Source organism: Rhinopithecus roxellana, chromosome 2 (assembly GCF_007565055.1).
Source record: "Rhinopithecus roxellana isolate Shanxi Qingling chromosome 2, ASM756505v1, whole genome shotgun sequence".
NCBI classification, from domain to species: Eukaryota; Metazoa; Chordata; class Mammalia; order Primates; family Cercopithecidae; genus Rhinopithecus; species Rhinopithecus roxellana.
This window is the reverse complement of record NC_044550.1, coordinates 39,786,678-39,793,434: the sequence shown is the minus strand read 5'-3', so window position 1 is coordinate 39,793,434 and position 6,757 is coordinate 39,786,678. Positions and strand designations below refer to the sequence as shown.

The 6,757-nt window shown below is 40.7% G+C and overlaps 1 pseudogene; it reads right to left on the bottom strand.

Annotated features, from left to right (window-relative positions):
• Positions 1–1,569: 1,569 nt before the first annotated feature.
• LOC104658872 lies at positions 1,570–5,222 on the bottom strand (annotated as a pseudogene).
• Positions 5,223–6,757: the final 1,535 nt, after the last annotated feature.

Genomic DNA, 6,757 nt, shown 5'->3' with positions numbered 1-6,757 from the left:
TAAAGTTTGAGATTTTAGTGCATTCATCACCCAAGTGGTATACATTATACTTAAGATGCAGTTATTTTATCCCTCACCTTCCTCTAACCCTCTCTGCTCTGAGTCTCCAAAGTCCATTATATCACTCACTATGCCTTTGCAAACCCATAGCTTAGCTTTCACTTATAAGTGAGAACATACGATATTTGGTTTTCCATTCCTGAGTATAGGCCAGTATAGTTCACACATTCATTATAATAGCAGTCCAGTATTTTAGCTTCCTGTTTGTTAAAATAAAAATTCTAAAGCAGAATAAATTGAATTTTTTAATTTTTTAAATTTTTTTTATTTTTGATTTTTTTTAAAGTAGACCTCAGTATTTCTGAATGATCAATGCTTGGAAGCAAGATCAAGTAATTATTTTAAAACCGTCCAAGGCTGGGCACAGTGGCTCACACCTGTAATCCCAGCACTTTGGGAGGCCGAGGCAGGTGGATCACTTGAGGTCAGGAGTTCAAGACCAGCCTGGTCAACATGGGGAAAACATCTCTACTAAAAATACAAAAATTAGCCAGGCATGGTGGCGGGCACCTGTAATCCTAGCTACTTGGGAGGCTGAGGCAGGAGAATCACTTGAGCCTGGGAGGCAGAGGTTGCACTGAGCTAACATCACTGAGCTCTGTTACTGGGTGACAGAGCAAAACTTCATCTCAAAAACAAAACAAAACAAAAAACTGCCCAAAACTTACTTCCTGAGCTTCCACAGTAAACGCAGATTTATTTATTTATTTATTTTTTGGGGAGGGCATACTTGCTCATTGTTCTAGTGGCACACTCTCTAGACAGGTAACGTCAATTCTGGGACTGATTCTTTCTCCTCAGGAAATCTTAGATGTTTTGAAAAATACTCCAAAGATTTCAGATTGGAATATTATGTAATATCCTGTTTAGAACCTTAAAAAGGGAAAGGTATGCCTAAATATTATATGGTGATAGTTTTCTCCTTCTTTTCTTTTCTCCACTCTTTCTCCTCCTTCTCCTTCTTTTCCTTCTCTCCATCCTTTCCTCATTTCCTTTTTTTCCCTCCTCTTCCCCTTCTTTGTCTTCTTGTTCTTTCCTCTCCTCCTCCTGCTTCTCGTTCTCCTTCAGTTTATCTGTTTTCCCCAGCCTACAGGGAAATCTGCGGTTCTGTGTAGGGCATTGAAGTTGGTGAGTGGGGGCATCCTTTACTTAGAGAAAAGAGTAGGTGGAAAATGGGAACTTTGAATTAAGAAAAGAATCGCTAACATCCTGACTTGAAGCTACATTATTCAATATTATGGCTTTATTTTCAGAAATAAGTGACTTGTATATGAACGTCTGACCATTCTTTCCAGTGAGCCAATGTACTACTTGTATTCTTGATTATGAGCCTTACCATCGTCAATCTCAGTCATACCCATATGATAAAACTGTGCCAAGTGATAGGGATCCAGAGCTGAATGGTCCATGATCGCTGCACTGAAGAAACTCATTGTCTGTAATGGCAAATAAAAATAATTTGAGCTATAGTATAGAGCTAAGTGGTAATAGTTAACAATTTAATTTGAATTTTTTTTTAATCTTTCAAGCTTTTATTTAAATGCCATGATCCAGGATGGATTTTAGATCTTGTTGAAAGCAACCACATCCATGGACTGCACGTAGTCCTCAAAAGCAGTGATCTGCTCCTCCAGCATATCTGTTCCAACTTTATCATCTTCAACTACACACTGTATTTGAAGTTTCTTAATTCCATATCCCACTGGAACTAGTTTAGATGAGCCCTAGACTAAGCTGTCTGCCTGAATGCTTCTGACACACTCCTCTAATTTTGCCATATCTGTTTCATCATCCCAAGGTTTCACATCTAGTAAGATGGAAGACTTGGCAACAAGTGCAGGTTTTTTGGCTTTCTTTGATTCATATTGTGCAAGACGTTCTTCCCTTAGCCTCTTCGCTTCTTCACTTTCCTCCTCCTCATCAGATCCAAAGAGATCAATATCATCATCATTTTTACTATCTGTAGCTCCACTTCCTGTAGTGTCTTCCACATTGGCAGGACCATACTTACCCAAAGCTTTCTTCACTCCTGGCAGGCTGGCCTTTTCCTTTTCGTAAGACTTGATGCGATTATACCAACGTAGGGCATGACACAAGTTGGCAGGTGGTGGGCCAGACACGGCTTCAAATACTGCCACATCTGCTTGTGATGGCACATACCCCTCGATGTAGCTCTTGTCCACCAGGTAATTGTTGAGCACCTGGAGGCCGGCGGGGCTTTTCAGGTCTCCGAAACCCATGGTGTCAGCTGTATCTCAGAGCTGGGGAGCAGCAGAAAGAGAGCGCACAAATTGTGTGTGCCCTGCGCTGAAGAGAGGAAAAAGGGTTAATTTGAATTTTTACAGAAAATTATGAAGTTTGTTGTTTAAATAAGATAGTCCAAGATCACACAGCTATAGGATGTTACTCAAGGCTTGAACCGGCAGATTATGACAAAGCACTCAATTCTGAAGAATGACAGAGGACGAAGGACCTGGGGCCAACGACAGCTTCTGAGAGGAAATCATGTTTCAGCTTAGTCTTGAAGAATTCACAGAAGAATTCTGCATCCCTGGTGAACAAGACAGGTGAGGACACTTCATGTACAAGAAAAGGAAGGAAAGAGATTGTGAAAAAAGCGATAATTACAGCAACTCTTGATGTCTAATATATCAAGTCCTCTTTCTTTGTTCTTTGTTCCATTGGGTAATTTTCTCATATACATGTTGATATCAATTTGTTTTAATCATATAATTGACGAAGGAAACTTTTTTTTTTTTTTTTTTTTTTTTTTTTTTTTTTTTGAGGCAGAGTCTCACTCTGTTGCCCAGGCTGGAGTGCAGTGGCGTGATCTTGGCTCACTGCAAGCTCCCCCTCCTGAGTCATGCCATTCTCCTGCCTCAGCCTCCCAAGTAGCAAGTAGCTGGTGCTACGGGCGCCCACCACCACGTCCGGCTAATTTTTTTTTTGTAGTTTTAGTAGAGACGGGATTTCACCGTGTTAGCCAGGATGGTCTCCATCTCCTGACCTCGTGATCCACCCATGTGGGCCTCTCAAAGTGCTGGGATTACAGGCGTGAGCCACTGGGTCTGGCGGGAAACATAACTTTTAATAGCCTCAGAAATAGACTACTGTATGGGCATTTGATACGAAAGAGGTAGCATTATATAATGTGGAAAAAGGTGCTGGGACAATCGAGTATCTGTACGGGAAAAAATCAAATTGGACCCTGTCTCGGATGCTGTGGTGCCCTTCCCAGTTTTCCCCTTCAGAATGGTGACACTAATTGTTCCAGCTGCAATATTGCTAATTGACAGGTTGCAGCTGAATCACTCCTCAGGAATTGCCCTTGGCCTACAGGAGCTGCCTTGCTGAAGGCTGTGGTCCCTCCCTGAAGGCAGCTCACATCCAGAGACTGACTGATGTGGGGATACAAATTCTATCAATTTGAGACAAGCTGAAAGCTCCTAGGGGACCTGCTGGGGCCTCTGCTGCATATGTTTCACCATTCAAGTTTCTCCTCTGCCCAGATCTGCCCCCTCATCTTTTTTCAGATATCGTTCCCATGTTCATGCTCCAATAAACCACATGTTTACAAATCACCATCTCAGAGATCTTCCAAGGGAGGTCTACCTAAGACCCCTAACTTACACCATACCCCACAATCAGCTCCAGGTAAATTAAAACTAAAGTACAGAAAGATGGAAATAATTTGCACAAGGTTACACATCTGAATGATAATAGAGGTGAGATTTAAACCTGAGAAGTCTGGCTCTAGAGTCTCTGCTCTTAATCCCTAATGGCAAAGAAAATAAACCACTTATGACTGCATGGAGTATCATGGATGAATTACACAAACATACTGTGGAGCAAATGAAGTAAGGCACAAAAAATACAAAAAGTATGATTTCACTTATGTGAAGCACAAAACCAGGCAAAGGAAGTTGGATTGTTTAGAAATGCATACACAGAAAGTAAAGGTATAAAGAAAGGCAAAGGAATGACTATGGAAAAAATCAGGAGGTGATTACTCAAAGGAAACAGGAAGAGGTGAAATATGGAAGAGGGTTTTGAGAATGTTGGTAATGTGTTATTTCTTTATCTGAGTGGTTGTCACACATATGAACACTTGCCATTTATATGTGTTTCACATTTATAATAATGGTTTTAAACTATAGCTATGTGTTCTTTCCTTTCCTTTCTTTTTTTTTCTTTTCTTTCTTTTTTTTTTTTTTTGAGACAGAGACTCGCTCTTGTTGCCCAGGCTGGAGTGTAATGGAGTGATCTCTGCTCATTGCAACCTCTACCTCCTGAGTTCAAGTGATTCTCCTGCCTCAGCCTCCCAAGTAGCTGGGATTTACAGGCATGTGCCACCATGTCCGGTTAATTTTTGTGTTTTTAGTAGAGACGGGGTTTCACCATGTTGAACAGGCTGGTCTTGAACTCTTGACCTCAGATGATCCACCCTCCTCGGCCTCCCAAAATGCTGGGATTAGAGGTGTGAACCACAGCACCCAGCCAGATATGTGTTCTTTTCACTTTTTTGGTGAATGTGACATATCTTACAATTTTTGAAAAAAACGGAATAAAGAAATCCATGGTGAGAGGTGAGACTGCAGTAGAGAACACTGTGAAAGATATGCTAAGTGTCTTTTCTCTTCAGCCTTCACCATAAAATTTTGCAGAAGCCTTCACAAGTTGTCTGGTTATGAGCAAGCAACTCTGAAGTCCTGGTGGTCCAGAGAGGTGTTGCTTCTGATCTCTTTCACTATGGAGCCATAGAGAGCTGAACTTCCCATCTCCCAGTGGAGCTTTGAGGCATATGTTTTAATTTGCCTGCTTTCTCTCCTGCATGGCGTTAGGCATCTCAGAGGCAACATTCTGTAACAAAACTCATCAGTAGCAGGATGAGCCTTTAAAATTCTTTCTTTTTCTTCCTGAGATTGAGTTCATACAGCATGAAATGATAAGCGGAACAGATACTCTTGTAACATAATCACACATGATATGGCCACAAGATCTGAGTAGTATGAAAGATCTGATTACCTTGCAGGTACTACTTACCTCCAAGAAAGCTCCCTCTCATCCTGTGCTCCTATGTCATTTGGCAGGCAAAGAGTTAGGGATAAAGGGCTGATACTGAGGTTAAAAGGAGGGAACCACTAGAAGTCCTGAGCAAAGGGGACTTCTGGTAGAAGAAAACAGTAGAATGAAGGATATGAGGTTCCTTAACCAACTTTAAGGAGATGACCAACTGAGTGAACCGGAAGTCAACAACTGTGACATTGCAGTAGTATGAGAAATGTGTGCCCAAGGCAGTGACTAGGGTTCAGACACCACTCTGGACTCCCAAGTCATTCCCATCTTATATTTTTGTAATTATTTCCAGCTATTTGTCAGACTAAGATTTAGGCCATGTGGGACAAGGATTGATCTGTTTCCTGTCATCCTCAATGGGAACACAGTTCTGGGGGCTCCACATATATTCAGTTTACCAACTCTACAAGCACATGTTATGCATCACGTATCTGAATAGGGCTCTGAGAGCCACAGATAACACAATTCTTTCTATCAAGGAGCTCACAGTGTAGCTGAGGAGGCAACAGGCTATCTGACAAGGAGAGTGCCAAGCCCTTCTCAGGCTGTGGGATGGGTCTCAGGGATAGCCCCTGTGTTAAAGAGTGTACCTATGAGTTAAAATACATAATCATGAAAGAGAAAAATGAAATGGAGTGTTCGACTTGGAGTAAGAGATTTGGAAAAAAATTCTAGGAGAAATAGTTGAAGAGCTGAAGTTGAAAACAAGTAGTTACTGTTACTTTGAATTTAATTATCTTTCTGAAAAAAAAAGTTTTCTTTCAATTTATATATTTTTCTTCTCACAGCTTTTACACTGTTGTGCTTTGAATCCAGTAATTGCATAAGGAGTTGGGAAAGGACATTTGGGGAAGGGGCTGGAGTACAGTTTTAAAGGTTAAGACTTCCAGATGGGACATGTAAGCATGCATATATAAGCATTTATTTCTTTCAAATATGACTTCTTGGGCAATTGACGGAATAACACTTGAATTAAAGTCCTTTTATGATAACATAGAGCAATGGAGCATGACTAGGAAAAACAAAGAATCATACTCTTTCCTATCTTGATTTTTCAATGGATTCTTGAAAAACTGTAAGAAGAGATAAACTCATTATTTAATGGTTTAGAAACCTAGCCAACTCTGCAGGCATTTATCAAGACATTTCAGTTGTTTGGTTTTATCAAAGTCTTTGTTTCCATTATTACTGCAAAGAATAAACTTTTATTTGTTCACTGAAGAGTTTCTAAAGTGTTGGAATTTTAGCAGCAGGAAATTCATTTCTCAACTTGCACTTACCACGTAAGAGGCATCAAATTGCTCATGAATTAGTAGGCTAAAAGCCCTTATTGTTTCCTGGTGGGACACTTTCACAGCGCTGGAGAAAACTGAATACCAAGTGTTGTTTGTCATGTGTCTTGGGACATGTTACTGAGGGTCTGAGATTTACATAGAATTTATAGGAGGCAATGTCACTGAGTTAAGTAGAGAGGAATCTAGATCCTAGAACAATGCTGTGGAGTCAGAAGGCTGTGCCAACAGTGTCTACTGTGCTGAACCTTTAGCTACTACTTCTTTCTCACATGCACTGAGTCAGAAAATGCTGTTTCATGGGCTGTAGCTACTTGTCAGGTCACTGA